General features: G+C 39.4%; 1 protein-coding gene across 2 annotated transcripts in view; it reads left to right on the forward strand.

The window, feature by feature from the left end:
- The first annotated feature begins 1,427 nt into the window (after positions 1–1,427).
- COL8A1 (collagen type VIII alpha 1 chain) overlaps positions 1,428–16,460 on the forward strand; it is an 87,889-nt gene continuing 72,856 nt past the window's right edge. The window contains exon 1 of one of the 2 annotated variants that reach the window (XM_068180987.1): positions 1,428–1,693. The gene's annotated coding sequence lies outside the window, so the exon portion shown is untranslated. The remainder of the gene's footprint in view (positions 1,694–16,460) is intronic. The other variant, XM_068180988.1, reaches the window with a different exon arrangement.

Below are 16,460 nucleotides of genomic sequence, written 5' to 3' on the forward strand. Positions count from 1 at the left end.
TAAGTTGTACCCTATTCCCATGTTATAATTGCTTTGTGTAGCCTTCCTAAAAGCTCACTGTAGTCTTCACAGCAGAAACTCATTTCTTAATGAGAATTGTAAAAATATTTTGAGCGTTGCAGAAATAACAAAATAACATGAACTCTTTTCCCAGTTAGTTGCAATAATGTAGAAATGCCCTAGCCAACAGCAAATCAATACCTGTGAGAAATACTAGCAATTAAACTAGTCCTTTTCAGCTTGACAATTCCAGATCTCAGAGGCTACAAAACCAGGGTTATGCAACTTCTTTTGCCACATAACACTGTCATCCAAGCTGATGGGTGCTTGATTTGTAAACCTTTTTGTAAAAAGACAAGACTAAATAAAGTTGTATGCAACTCACTATGTTCTGATCAATTCCCTCAGTACTGCTTTCTTTAAAAAAAATCTTATAACTCCTTAAGCAGTGATCAGTTTGGCCCTTTTGCGAAAGAAGTAGATATCATATCTCATCTCCACAAGCTCTGCTATAAACCTAACTCTGTTACTAAGATACTCATTCTTTTTTCTACCTGGTCCTTTCCAGATTTTAAGTCAGGATGGACCTCTAGACTTTCCCTTAATTGCACACTACTGTTCTCCCCTTGCTGTTCTATCTTTCCAGCTTTCTCCACCCATTATATGTTCCAATATGACAGAGGTTTTACTCGTGTATTATGGAAAATAATAAAGGCCCAGACACCTCATTCAGGAAGATACATAAATAGAGAATTAGTGTATTTGAGATGGGTACAACTGTTTCACCTGCAGGAGCCAGTGTCTGGAATCTGTGCCATCCACTCTTCTGAGTGGAAAGTAATGAATGAGTTAAAATGAACAATGAATAATTTTACACAGAAACCACCAGGAATGCATATTCCTACTGGTTTGTCTTTTTGGCTACATTTGCCTTTTGAGAATACCAGTTGGGAAAATTGTTTAGAACTCAGACACAGTGAACAATAAAACTGCTCTAAACTAAACTGCTAAAAAGTCAGTGTGTAGATGGAACATGTTACAGCTGCGTCAAGAAAAAGCTGTGCAGCTCAGCAAAACAGAAACTTAGGAGGGTTCCAGAGCTGAGATCTATAGACGTTTGGAATATAAAGGAAGTTCAATCTTTGAGAAAACAGACAACTCCAAAGATCAAGGAGCTGATTCTTCATAGCTATCACTTTTCAGAAAGGGAAACACTGGCCTTTCTGATAAAGACTTTGCATTAGTATCCCACTGCAACAAAAATTCTTCCAACAGATGAAGTGAGACCTTGAAGTATTATAACTGCAACTGGAATAATTCAGAGATTCAGATTTATAAAAATAAATACAGTAGAAAATCTTTCGTTAACTACAGATTTACAGGAAAAACAAACAAAAAACCAAACCAAAACAAAAAAATTCCAGCAAATAAATCCAACACTATTTTTCATGTATATGCCATCCAGCTTGCTTTTCCTCCCTCTCTCTGTCCCCAAAAAGCAAAAACCTACTCTACAATGCCTTCTGAAGGCTGTCTGCCTGCTATCCTCACTGCCCACCTACCGTAGGGAGCAGCTCCTCCCACCTGCACATAAAAGCCAAGTGCATGCTACCAGCAGCAGATCAGAGCACTTTCTCAGTCTTCCACTGTTTTGAGCCAGTGATCTTCTCTCCTTGGATCTTGTGTACTCAAGGTAAGATTACTGCTACTTCAGGTTTCTGTTCTAACCAGCTATTGTGAGGAAGTCTTAATGTGAACTCGAGCACTGCCTTGCTGGGTGGTGCTGGCTCCCCCACGCCTTTTTTTTTTTTTTTTTTTTTTTTTTTCAGATGTAGTGTCATCTGACATTTAAGTTAGTAACAGTCTGTTGTTTTAGGAGAGAAATAAAAACAGATCTTGCTGGGAAACACTGTGGTTGGGAAAAGGTCTTCTCTCCCTTTCTGATGGATTTTGAAGAGATTAGTGTACCCAGACCAATTATAACCATTTATTATCCCTCTTAATAGTCTCCCAGTCCAGTCAAGTTATGAAAAAAAAAAAAAAAAAACCCACTGTAAATCTTCTTTAAATTCTGTTTGAGGAAAAAAAATGCTTAGTGTTAATTTAAGGAAGGAACTGGGTTTTATTGCTAATGTTATTTACCAGCCAGATTGAGACAATCTTGGGACTGAAATGCATCTTCACAGGTTTCATTGCCTTTAAAAAAGGTGTAATGGAACTTGAGTCCTCACAGAAGCAGAGTAATAAGACTGATGGAATTCATTATCTTGTACCAAATATGCTTAAAGTAGATATTTTAGAAGCAAAGTTCTGTATCTTGGAAGAACAGAACTTGTGTCTCTGTGAAACTTTTAGATCAGCTTGTTTATATTTTTGGGCAGTTTTCCTACACAGGCATTTCTGGCATTAGAGGAAGGAATAGTTAAGAGCCTCAGACACAGCTACTGAACAGTTAAAACATTTAAAAGTGGTTTCAAAACTATATTTGCATTCCCATCCATGCATCTGTCCATCCTCACAGAGATGAATCTATTAGTGACCAGTAGCAGTTTTTCACATTGATTGAGTCAGTGCACTTTTAACACACACAGTCACCTGTTTAAAGAAATTCCATCACAGAAATCCTAATCCTACAATGCCTCTCTCCAGTGCTTAGAGAGGAGGGAAAGCATGAACTACCAGAAGCAGCAGTTAACACTGTCTGTAAATACAAAATACAATCTTCAGTTAAATAGTGATATTTTCTTCTTAATGTCTAATTCTAAACTGAGTCTTTTTTGGTCTTTCACAAATAGAAAATCTTCTCTAGAAAAGAATTGTGTCCATATATAACTGTACTCACATTAGCCACAATATTTTAAGCTATAGCATTTATAACAGCAGAACTCTGCTCCCAGTACCCTTTTCTGCATACTGTATCTAGGATTTTTTCTGATTTTATATGTTATCTATTCTAACTGGTGGGGAAAGAAAAACACTGCCTTCAGCTATTTGCCTGCAAGATTACATAAGTATCTTTAAAAAAACCCCAAACAACAAAAATCCAAAATCCAAAAAAATTGAACTATTCAAAAACCAAAGTACAGTGCTTTCTATAGCAAACTTACAGTAAAACTATTTTTGCATCCAGGTAATTAATATAAATTGCCCATAGAAGACAGGAAGAGAGAGGTTTTCCTCATAACTGGCATTAACTCTGAGCTACAAAATTTTATTTCTTAGTTAACGTGATTTTTATAGCAAACCTCCCCTTTCCAAAAACATCGCTGTTGTAAAACACAGATATGTGATTTTAAGTTCAGTGCATACAGAAATTAGGTCTACAGTGTGGCAGTAAAGCCTCATTTTTTCATACAGAATTTTACTCTATCAGATAAATCAGATTTTTTAATAGGTAAATTTCATGGAAAAAAATTCATTTGCCACAGGAAATGTATATGTAGCAAAGTACATTTTATTAAAGCCTGCTGTGAAATGTAATGTTTTGGCATTTGAAAAATGGATTGCAGGACATATTAAGAAAACTTTATTCAAAGGAATGCATCTAATTTAGATCAGAATCTCCTCTGAGCAGTTTCTCTCAGGCTGAGTAGATAATTCTGCTTAGCATCAGTTTGCAGCAAGGGATGAAGGGAAACTGCACCCACCAGGTCTCCAAGAGAACTCAGAGGTCTAGGAATGCATTTACTGACCTCTGTGCTCATCTGAAACTCCTTTTTACAAGATCAAAGTACACTGATATTAAAATAAAAATACTGTGTAAAGCAATGCTACAACCTGAATTAAGGGAATAAAGGGAATCGCTGGGAAAGCAAGGAATTCAGATTTTTTGAATAATGATCATAACATTTAAAGATAATAAAGGCAAAGAGACTATATTAGTTTTTTCAGCCAAAGACCAGTTAAGTGTTAAGCAGGGATGCTAAGCCACTTCTCCTGGCAGTTATGCTTAGGTTTTTTAGGTGTTTATTTAGGGCAGTAATATCTGCTTGAGCCACTAGTGTAACTCCCAGTGCTGTCTAAAGTGCTAGACTAGATACATAGAAACAGAGGATAAACATATCATTGTCTGCTTATCTATGCATAGTTCTGCCACTACCACTGCTTGGGAGAAATTCTTACCTTCAGGAATTTATTTTCACACCTCTCTGTAGGGAGAGATTATGTTTTCCTCTGGCCCTGCTGTCACTAAATATATAAAATATTTTACTCAAGGTCACAGTGAAAATTCATGGTAGAATGTCAGATTTAGCTCCTCTGGTTTCCAGGCCAGCACTAATCCCATACTTCATTTTGTATTCAGCCTTATAAAGTTCACCCCTTTGTAGCTTCTCTGTCTTTGCATGAGTCTTTAGGGCTGAACAGCAGCCCTAAACTCTTCCAGCAGCCCTGGAACTCTTTAGGGAGAGTTCCAGTGACAAATCTTAAGAGAGGTAATTTACTCATAACACTTTCAAACTTCCTGTGAAACCCTTTACAAACCCCTTAACAGGATTTACAAATAAATCATTCTTGGAGAGTGTAAATAAACAATTAAATAAATAAGCAAATGCTCATCTCTTTCTTACACTCTGTGCTTAAAGGAGACCAGCCCAGTCTTCGCAGGCTGAGGAAGCAGAGATCCACTGCCATGGCCCAGAAAGGATGGGCAGCATCTGACTGTAAGAGCTCAGTCTTGGTAACTCAGCAGCAGTAAAGAGCTCAAAGAGAAGCTCATAGGGCTTAAGCAAAATTATTGAAATTATCTTGTAGGGGACATTAATATTCATCTTCCTTTCTTTTCTACATTCACTATCATGTGCCCCTTCTATAAACATATAGGATATGATTTCATACCCATTAAAACAAACAAACAAGCAAACAAACAAACACAAACCAAAGCCCCAACCACCAGCTTTGTTCTATCCCTCTAGTTTTTAGCCCTTAAGTTAATTGATGAGGGTACAGATTCATAATTGCTCCTGCGGCCTTGCAAATACTGCATTTCAAAAAAACCCTCAAAACCAACAAAACAAAACCAAAACAAACCAAACAAAAAAACACACCTCACCCAATATATTCCAGTGCTCACTTTCCAGAGTTATTACCCTAGCAATGAGGCCTTGTTTCTTACTCTTTTAACTTAAAAATTACTGCTAAACATGCATTGTTCATAAAGTAGTGAACATGTGTGAGGTAACTGGAGGACTAGAAAAGGAGCCATTAATGGTCATCTCACTATCTGCCACGGAAGACAATTTTTATATATATCTATGTGCATATCTGCATGGCAGAATTTTCTGCCCACTTATTCTGTCTCTTGCTATATATCTCGGGGGAGGTAAGATTAAGTTTTATCTCTTAAGCTTAAATATATCCCTATACTTTCCCTTACTTCTTTTGCCTTCCAGTTATTGTAAGCTGTGGGTTCCTTCCTTCTACAGGGAGATAATTTTTAATTTATACTAACGTCATATTCCTAAAAGAGCAATGGTTCAATGGAGGTAATGTAGTGAGGAACAAGACAAGACAAAAACATTAGAGGTGGTGTGTTCTGCCTGTTAAAAAAAACAGCAAACAGCTGTACTTAACTGTACAAAAGTTCTTTATTTTTGCCACTTACACTTTCTAGAGTTTTGTGTAACTGTTGTTGCCTTTTTTGTGGCTTTCCCTCTGCAAACAGAAATCCCAGAAAAAGTTGTGGGTCTCTATATATGTTCAAAAAGATAATGACTCCTGGTTCTCAGGCCTTTCTGTGGGTCTTGAGCAATAACTATGCCTATTCCCTATAGTCATCAGTAAACAATTATACTTGCTCTCCCTGCACTCCTGAAATGTTGGATGTGTTTCTGTAATTGTCTTGATGTATAATGAATTTAATGTCTCATAATTGCACTGCAGGGAGTTAATACCACTATGAAGTCTTGGGACATCTTTAGGTAATTAAAACTTCATGCAAGTCCATATTTTATGGCAAAAGCAAGATAAATATAAGTTTGTCGCTTATGAATGGCAGATGAAACTGTTCAGGGGTGACATTACACGGACCCTTTTCAGAATGGAGTGAGAATCAGTGGCCTCTCTTGGTTATAAAAAACACATAAAGCAGCCCTATGAGAGTGTTTATCAGTTCCCTCTGCTGGCTACAAAGGCCAGGCCAGATGAGCAGCTGTGTTTGCGGAGGCGAAGGTCTGAAGTTCTATTCCCAGTGCTGTGAGCCTGTGGTGAACTGATGACTGTGGTGTCTGTGCACGTCTGTGGACATCATTCTTTATTGGGGTCTCATCAACAACCACACTGAGTTCAACATGAGGGCACTCAAAAATAATATGGACTGCATGGTAGGTAAGAAACTTTGGATTTGGGAAGCATTCTAGCAGCTATGCCATTCATAATTCTGCACAGCTAGGGCATCCTTCTGTTCTGCATCTTATGCACACCTTGCTTTTTCTACCTCTTCAAGACAAATGGTGTGTGTGCTCATTACACTCATTTTAGAGACATCTGGGAAGTTAGCACAAATATACTTGGCAATCCTGAAGTGTAACACTTCAAAATGTCAGCTTCTGAGAACTCCACATTTGTAAGTAAGAAGTAAATGGTACCAAAAACAACACTCTAGCCTTCAAAAAAAAAAAAACACAATAAAGCAAAACTAACAAAAACTGCACCACAAAACAAAATAGAAAAAGAACCTAACTACTTCTTTTCCCTTGCTGTAGGATAGGGCCTATGTAACCTGGTTACACAACTGGAGAAACAGGTCATACAATTTATGTGGTCACTTTGAAATAACGCTGAGATGAAAAAAAAAAATGTACTGCAAACTTAAGAAGGAGTTTTTGTTTAAAAAAAATATCCACAGCACTAAAAATCACAAACTCCTGGATCAGCTATGCCAGTTTACTTCATTTCCTAGGAATCTATCATGGCAGCATATATGATACATAAAACCTATCCCATTAAAGGGAGAATGAGGCAAAACTAACAGCTTGACATAGTAGATATCAAAGGTATATTAAAAGCCAGAACTTTGAAACATCTGCAGCATATGTTTCCTGCTAACTAAAAAATCAACCACTCTTTCCAGACCAACATACTGCTGCTTTCTTCACTCTGAAAGTAAGAGGTTGACAGTAGCATACTCTGGATTTGCATAGGGAACTCCAACCAAAGCATTTGATCATTTTTGCAACAGAAAATTCTGGAGAGGAAAACAAGTTTCTAACAAAACCCACTCTTACTAAATGAAGCAACAACACATGTATGTAATACATACTTTCTGGAATGGAGATGCTTACTTTGCCTCTCACTCAACATAGTTTTCAAAGGGACAGAATGAAAGGTGGCACAGCCCCAGGGACACACAAACCAAAGCTCATCAATTTACCACTAAAGGAATCTAGCAGTCAAGTCTGCTTATGCCGGCACATAACTCACCTCTGTTCTGCCCTTCCATTCTTCCCACCACGCAGGGAGTTCCAGTGAATGCACAGTAACAGCACAAAAGTCTTTACGTAGCTTGGAGACCAGAAATTCTCTTTCAGCTTGCCTTAAAGAATAGCAGCAACAACAACAACAAAAAAAGGGTTCAGATGTTTCCTAGTACTCCTTTTTAAATTAAGTAGGTGATCTTAGTTGAACTCTCAGTTGATGGATATTAATGTAAAACACACAAGTGGGACCCTTGTTGGCAAATCTCAGCAAAAAGTCAAGAGGTAGTTGCTTTAGGTCAAAGCTGAGCAATAAAAGCAGGCATGTGAGGAAAGTTTATGTTGCCAGCATTGATAGATGTGCCACCTGCTTTATAGATGAAAAGCAAATGGGCAAAGAGCAGTTAAGGAAGTGGATCTCACAAGCACTAGCATTTGCACAAGACATATTTTAGAAAATGAAGGGGAAAAAAAAGACAACACTCAGTACTTACTTCCTTTCAGTCGGTGGCTTGAATTGAATTTACCATAGTAGCACGTTACATTGTTTGCTGCAGAAAAATGCAAAGCTTAGGCCTTCAGGAGTAAGTCTCTTGTGCTTTACTGATTCCAGAAATGTCAGTGCTTGTCAAAGTGTTTTTGAAATAAAACCAAAACCATGTTAATAAAATGAACTTTCCAAGACAATGCTGGCCAAAACTGATTCTTAGATTTCTTTTCAGTAATAAACTGCCTCTGTGGTTGCTGAGTTGATAGGGAAAAGGACTTAAAGAATCAAAGCCAAGTTATGGTTAACTGAGGGTAAAAAAAAAAAAAAAAAAAAAAAAAAAGCCACCACTAAAACAGAACACAGTGAATGGACAGACTTAGCAAAATCCAGCCATGCTTTCAAAAATGGCTGTAATCATGATTAGGCTCTAATTGAAGATATTCCAGGACTGCAACATTCATTGTAGGTACACATTGTGATATGCTGCTGTAGGTTACTGGACAAGCCTCAGTACTTTAATACATAATCAGAGGCTGAATGTTAGTTCAGAAGAGCTACCCTGCCTATTTATTAAGTATTAATTCCCTAAGTGAATTAACAACTGGAAGGATTCTGTCCCATCTTAGCCCAGCCTTGTGGATGAATAGCTCAAAAAATATGCTGCAGTGAAGGCTGAAGGTGTTCTTGATGAACTGAGTTCCTGCTGTGCACACAAGCTGCATGCAGAGCCAGGCAGTGAGAGCTACAGACTGTTCTGCTCTATGTTCCTAGAGGTGCAGCAGCAGTTCCTTCTTCCACAGAATAAAGTGGTACCATAGTTGGACATTCTGTGTCTGTTACAGGAATTCCTGCTCTCCTCCAGTTCAGCCACCTTACCTAAATGTAGGATGTCTATGCAGTACAGTCCAAGCTGCCACTGCAAGGATTTTTTGTTTAGTTTTTATGTTAAGGAACTCCAACAGATTATTACTATCTTTTGGATATCTGAGCATAATTTATTACATCAGGAAACATGGAAGACATTTCAGGATTGTTTCCTAAGCTTGCATTACTAGTCTCAGCTAAAAACACTGTTCATACAGAAAACTGTATGTTTAGCATTCAGTCATCATACATAAAGAACAATTTACAGGACTAATTTTTTTTTTTTTAATGCAGTGGTATAGAATTATCTGATGGCTTTTAAATAGTAGTTTAAAGGAAATCCATTCATCTCGGTATGTTTTTAATGTCACCTTCATTCCATTTTGATTTTAGATTGCTCTTAAACAACTAGCTGCAAATACTCAGTGTTTAAAACCAAGCAATGGTGGTTAGTTCTGGCCTGTGATTCTTATGGAATATTTCTGTTCCACAGTCAGGATGAGATAGCTCTCCAATTCAAATTTCAAGCACCAAAACGGCCCGTCACTGAGTTCAGAATTCACTTACAATGAATATTTTATATTATTTTTCTAAATACCCTATTTTCAACACCACATCTCTCACTTCTATGCTAAACACTGTCAAGAGCTCAGTACAAAAGGACTGACAAGCAAAATAAATTAAATTCTTAACTGCTCAAAGGCATTTTCTCTGCTACATGTGCTTTGAACTTTTTACTAACTGCTTAACTCATGAAAAAAAATATTTCAAAAATAAGTAAACAGAAACCTATTATATTTTCAATGCTCCACTTGTTAAGCATGTTTCAAGAGCTAGAATTGTAGCTTGATGGACATTCACAACATACACAAAGCCTTATCCTTCAAAACAGCGACCGCAGCTGAGATCGAGAGCTGCTCCTGCAATTCCCCCCAAAGCTGAAGGAGACTGAGGAAGTAACATGGCACTTTCTGGAGGCACTCAGCATCACAGACCTCAGCTCGAGGTGCAGCAACGCTTCCTTCCTGGCTTCTCCTTCTCTGACATCAGACATGATGAGGAGAAATATTTTTGCTCTCTTAACTGCTTATAAGTTGAGAGAGCTTCAGGAAAACACAAAATGTTGTACTTAATGCTCAAAATCTATCAAGATAGCAGTTTGTGTCTGTATTCTATGCATTCTGCATTCTTTGTGTCCGCTATCAGTGGGCATCCTTCTTCCCAAGCTTTGTTAACCTCACCCCAGGTATAAGATGACAGAAGCATGTGAAGGCCTAAAACTTAACATCAAGGCCTGAACCTTAACAAGGCAATTCTACCAACAAGTAATTAGTTTTTCTACCTCCTGGCCATCACTTAGAGCTTGCTTGCTAGCTGATGTTTCATGGATTAAATCTCTTCTTGTTGATTAGGCTTGAAAGTACACAAAGATAAACATTAAAGAACATCCTTTCTTAAGAAAATTTTACATATTCCACACTTTGCAACAAGCGGATTGCATGTAGTGACGATTGAGTTGTAATGGTGTTGCACTCTGCTCTGAAATAAAACCAAAGTGCAGGGCACCCTGAGGGCTCCACCCCGCTCCACGGCCATTACCTGCCGGTACTGCCGTGGCCTGGCGGGGTGGTGACAGCTCGCCCTCACCGGGCTGTGGTGAGGGCAGGGCCAGCCCCAGCATGGCCCTGGCTCGGGGCCTCAGCTCCCGTGGTGGTTGTGGTTCCCTCACGCTCCAACGTCAGCGCCATTTCTGCGCAGGGCCAGACATCATTTACAACCTGCGCCTCCCATTCCCAGAGGAGAGCAGAAACTCCCTACAGCTCAGTCAGCTGAGGAGCATTTATGGAAACACAATGCATTTGAGGTTTCTTGGGTTTCTGAGATACAGCCCCGGGGCTTTGCTTCTGCGTGCCAGCCCTCGGTGCCCCTTGGAGAAGGATCTGGGCAGCATTAGCTCACACAGATGCCGACGGTGCTGGAAGGCCAAAAATGAAGGGAGCTGCGGGGGAGGGGGGCTCCACTCTCAGCTGGAAAGAAAATGTCACATCATGTGAGAGAAGGCTGCTCAGAAAGAGAACGAAGGCTGCTCCAGCACACAGTACAGGAGGTTCAGGACCTTTCAGATTTCCACATCTGGAGGCAAAACTGAAGCTGCTCTAAGTTTAAAAAAAGAAAAAAAAAAAAAAAGAAAGAAAAGAAAGAGTAAAAGTAAAATAAGGTCCATTTTGAAGTTAATGTTCTTGGATCTTAAAATCCAAAAAACTACCTGCAAAACATACTACTGTATCTAGTATAAGAGTAACCAAGAGTAACCAGTCCTGTAGAGTTAAAATTATAAACCCTCAGAACTCCCCCAAAAAATACCAAGCACTTGGGTGGGATGTGAGGAAAGAAATATCGTGTGAGGAAAGAAAATGATAAAACTACTGTACTCAACAGGCAGGGAGTTAAGAAGGCAAACAGCTGAATGGAACAGCTTCATCATTTCTTTACAATGTATTCTCCTGGCCCTGCTTTGTTCAGCACAAAGGCTTTTAAGGACGAGTTCTTTTGATCTGTATGTTACACCCCCTAGCATGGTGAAGTCCTGACTCATGATCAAGGGTTTGAGACAAAGAAAAAGCAGCAGCTCCTGAACTCCAAGGCTTGTAAATTGTACAAAGAGCAAAGCTGACTCCTGTACTCCTGCTCCAGTCACTTTAACACAGTCCTATTTACACAGATGATTGGTATGTCTGGAAAGACACTATGCTACAAATGCTTCACCTCCCTTTCCTGGCTTCAGAAGCATCCAAGAACCTCACACACAGCAGGTTAATAAAGTTATCCTTACAAGCACTCTGGCAATATCACTCTCATTTTAGAGGAAATTGAGGCACAGAGAAAGTTGCTGGTGTAACATTTCAAGAGATTGCTCCTGGTCAGATTCTCCAGTGTCTTCCCATCATGATGGGAGCTAGATGGAGAACTTGATTCCCATCTGGGCATCTCAATGAGAACCAGATTTTCACAAGTAATCAGCACCCAGTAGCTCTCACAATGACACTTACAGACAGATTTTCTAAGAAGTTCCTTTGATCATCTGGCCACTGCCTCAGTGGAGGCAGAAAGCTTTTGAAAAATCTGATCCTGTTTGTGGGTGCTGAGCACTTCTCAAAATTCTTCCTTAAGTGACCTGGCCAAGGATGCAGACTAAAATCTGAGCAGAACCATTTTGCCTAATCCCTAGGCCAGTGATTAAACCACAAGTGTATTCTTCCATCTTCAGCAGAGAAAGAATAGACACTAGTTGGGGCAGCAATCAAAATGCCAAACAGCCGCCAGTGTCTGTGCCTGCCAAGAAAAATGCCCGGATACTTGTGGGCAAACCAGACAGCCACATTTTGGTACTTTCCTGAGAAAAAATTATTCCTAGTAGCAGTGCCAGAGTCTGGCAACCTGGTTTATGCTCTTTCCAGATGTACCTCTTTCTTTTTGGGCTAAAACCTTTGTGAACATGCCCCCATAACAGGCACACCCTCCCCACTCCTCAGAAAAAACAGCAGCCTTCCAAACACTGTCCTGTCTCCATTATTCTTAGAGAGCCAGGCACGCCTGGGCAAGACAACACTATTTTGTGTAACAATATTAAGAAACAGTGATTGTGTCAGTGAAGATTCTTGTTTTCATTGAATATTTCATTCATTTTTGAACATAAGCAACCACTTACATGCAGAGGAGGAAACACATGCTATTCTTGGCCGGACTTTACCTCTGTGGGAAGCAGCAGCCTCCTTAAAGCAGCCTCTGTACACTGCATGATTTAGCTACATTTATGATTGTCCTGAGTACCTGAAAGTGTAAATGTGTGCAAAACCCCCAAGCCCCAGCATGGATCCTCTATTTTATGACCTGTTTGTGTGGGGTCCATTTGCAAATGACAGTTTCCAAAGCCATGAGCTAAAGGCTAACTTAAAAACTTCTTCAAACTGACTATATTCATTCAGCTGCCAATTGAGATGCTGCTCTCTGTGTTGCTCAGCAGCAGTTTGTTGGACTATCACAGGACTCCATGTCAGAATTTAATTAAATGTTCTCTGTCTTGCCTCTGTCCCCAGCTTTCAGACCACCTCCCAAGTAAGTATCTGGCCAGTCTGGCAATATGAAGATAAGGCGCCCGTCACTAATATGCTTTAAGGGAGCACAGATGTCACATGGTAACTATTGAATGAAAATGTTTACAGAAAAATAGTTTTGTAAAACAGCTCAGACTAAGCTGTTGCTGAATGTTGAGCTCAAGCTTCAAGCTGTATAAGCCAAAAAATGCAGCTGTATCTTTTCTAGCTGCAGCTAAAACCAGCAAAGTGTACTGGAAAAACCTTTCTGGGGGAGGGAGATACTCCCTAACAGAGGATTACATATAGAAGCAAGTGTGAACATTTTTCTGCTCTGCTGGTTCTGTACCTGCAATAGCACACCACACAAGTGATGATTGTGGTTTGTACTTTGACTTTGGAATGGCTGCTTTCACTTGATTCTGACATCTGCTGCAGTAATTATTGTAACAACTCTTGTCAGAAGCTGGACTTCAGAGCACTGCCCCAGTCTAATAATACAGCCGCAGCTTTACAAACAGAAAAAGTGAGGCAGGAAGGGATGAGCTCATGTAGCACATTTATGCAGGCAGTTAACAGCACATGCTTTGATGCAGGTTGTAACCTAAAATGTTAGGGAGAATAAATATCCCTGGAGAAACTTGGTTTATGATTAGTTGTATTGTGGGCCTTAGGTTTTGTTAGTAAATTAATCACTACAACTTTTCGCTTCTTCCATCTTGCAGATTTTTGTTTATTTCAAATTCTCTTTTCTTGTCCAAGAGAAACCAAGGCATTTCAGTGAAAAAGCTGGGGTCAACTGAGGGCCCAGGTCAAGAAGTCTGTCTTGGGTGTCACCTCCTGTAAACTCAAAATCTAGCAACAGTTCAAAGAATGGTCTTAGTTCAGAGAGCAGTGAGGTAATCAGGACACACCTTGCTGGTAAAGAACTGGGAGATGTTACACTGGAGCAGAGGTAGCAGAAAGGACCCATGAAAAAGGCTGGCAGGTTTGATAGTCCAGCCTGATGAGCCTTTGGAGCAAGAGCTAACAGGAATTCCAGTGGTCACAGGAAGGATGCTTACAGTAAGCAAGGTTGATATGCAAATGATGGACCCTTCTGTGCAATTGGCTTACTCTGGAGTCCAGGTCTTGGGACAGAAGGGCCGTTCCATTTTGCTTTTCAAGATGTATATATCAGCACTGATGTTTTCTCCTGGTCTTAAATGTAATTTGTGGCTTACATCCTTTGTATTAACAAGATTCTTAGCACAGAGACTTAAAGGTAGGATAATCAACTCCAGATAATCAGTCTCATTATGAGATGCTGTTACTCTGGGAAGTCTGTATTTCTGTCAAAATTTGTCAAGAAATGCATTCCAAGAATCAGAAGACATTTCCTTTTAGTACTAATGCTTGCATTTCCACTAGGAAGCTGTAGTTTTGAATTTACATATTCTGAGAAAATGTTTTGCTTATAAATTCCTGCTTATTCCTTTGGGAAATAATTGGAACTACTCATTAAATATAATCACTTAGAATTAGAAGAAAATTCACTGTCGGGAGAGGACAGTCAGCATTTCCCAAGTCATTCTTCTCTCTGTGCCCATGCAAACAATCACTTGAAATCACTGCTTGACACAGGTCTTGTAAGAACCCAAGTCCCATTTTTAACCCAGACAAGAGAAAACTGTACTTCAGGAAACTACACAAGGCAGCCTCCCTAAACTGAGTAGTTTTCCGGCCTTTACTGATTCACTCACGACAAAACAAAACAGCCTCCTGACTGAATTCACACAGCTAAATAAATAACTTTTTAAGTGTTTAAATGTCATTGTGAAAGTAAAAAGATGAGATGTGCTGTATATCATCTCTACAAAACCAGAAGTAGTTATATTATAAATAAACAGAGTTTGCTTGGTATTAGGGACATAGGAAATTCCATTCAAGAACAGACAAATGGCACATCTTGTCTGGTATCCTGCATCTGGCACAGGCCTATAACAGATGCTTAAAATACTTGGCTCCCTTGGTCCCACAGTCTCCCCTGTTCCACCTGCCACCAACGTTATAAATCACAGTTTTCCTAACCTCTGGTGAAAGTCCCTGCCCTGCTCACTTGCATCACATGGGAGGTGGAAGCAAGGGCCAAGGGAATATATTTGCCCTGTGTGATCCTTATTGCACTGTTTGGTGCCAAGTTTGCCCAAACTGTGGTTCTGACTGGTGCAGAACTCGTAAGACATTGCTGCCTGTGTTGCCCACGTAGCCAAACAAAGCAGCTCATAGGTGAGGACTGTGCTTGGCTCCAGGGAAAGGGGGGAGCAAACTCCTTCCCACCCTTGTTTGCACACAGGAGGCCAGTACAGCTACCACTGGCCTGGTACTATCAGCTGCCCTTATTCTATCAAGGCACTGCATTCCAGTTGCATTCTACTGCTCAATGATATTTATATCCCGCTGTTGCTTTCTTGGTAACTTTGAAAGTTTAATGCATGATGACTAAAAATTAAATTAGTTTATTTTTTATCAAGCAGAGTTCACTTTTGTCCTTATTCCAAAGGTTATCAAAACATGGTTCATCTACCCAGTGGGCCATTTCATGCAGGTTCCCCTCTTTAGGTGACTAGTGCTTCTAGCCATTGTCTCCAGTGTGATATGCCTGTATCCAGCAAAACTGGCTGTGACATTCTCCCTTACTAGAAATGTTGCTTGCCACAGATGATCTCCTTCATAACCAACATTAAATTCAATGGTACAGTTCATTAAAGACCTCTAAAACAGACAAATGAAAAATCAAAACACTCCTATTTAAAAAGTTAAAAAGTTTTAAAACCCTATCTATTAATTGCATTGAAGCCTCTCTGTATTCCTATGTGAAATATAGTAGTATTTTTAAAAGGCTAAAGAGAACTTATGACTATAGATAATGCAACCAGCTAGGGGAAAAAATTGCATTTGAAGAAAGAAAATTGTGCCCCTCAATTTGGACATATTATCTCTACAATTGCTAAACACTGCTTTTAGAGAATGGCCTCATAAATTTTTACATATTAATAAAGAAAAACTGAATCAGCATGTGTCCAAGGGCTGTTGAATATAGTTTGATATGTCAGGTTTCTCCATGCTCAAGAATTTTCTGATTTTGGTTCCATTCAACTGAATATAACATTCAGTGTGAAAGGTCTGAATCTAGAGCAGACCTTTGATCTAGCTACCCCAGATTTTGTATCCACGAAGGACAAGACTTGGCCACATCAGTCTTCTTGAAAGAGTGGACATTTTAAAGCTGCTACAGTACCCAGAAGAAGTTTGCATCCTTTAGCATATTCCAAATCGATATTACATTCAATGAGGCTCAGTATTAACAGCAGCTCTGTGACTTTCTGTGCTTCTTTCCTGTTTCACAAGAGCAATGACTTTCAGAATATTCATCTTATTCCAGTCAGGAACAGTTGTAGAGGTTTTTCAAGGCAGACAAATGAGTCAGCCACTTGTTCCAAATAAATGAAAATGGTGTTCCAAGTTTCCTAGACAGCTTTGAAAGCTACATACAGAACTTCAGCTGCTTAATCTATTATGTTCTACATCTCACATTTAAGAGGACACAAAATCGCTTGC

The sequence above is a fragment of the Anomalospiza imberbis genome, chromosome 2 (genome assembly GCF_031753505.1).
Source record: "Anomalospiza imberbis isolate Cuckoo-Finch-1a 21T00152 chromosome 2, ASM3175350v1, whole genome shotgun sequence".
NCBI lineage: Eukaryota > Metazoa > Chordata > Aves > Passeriformes > Viduidae > Anomalospiza > Anomalospiza imberbis.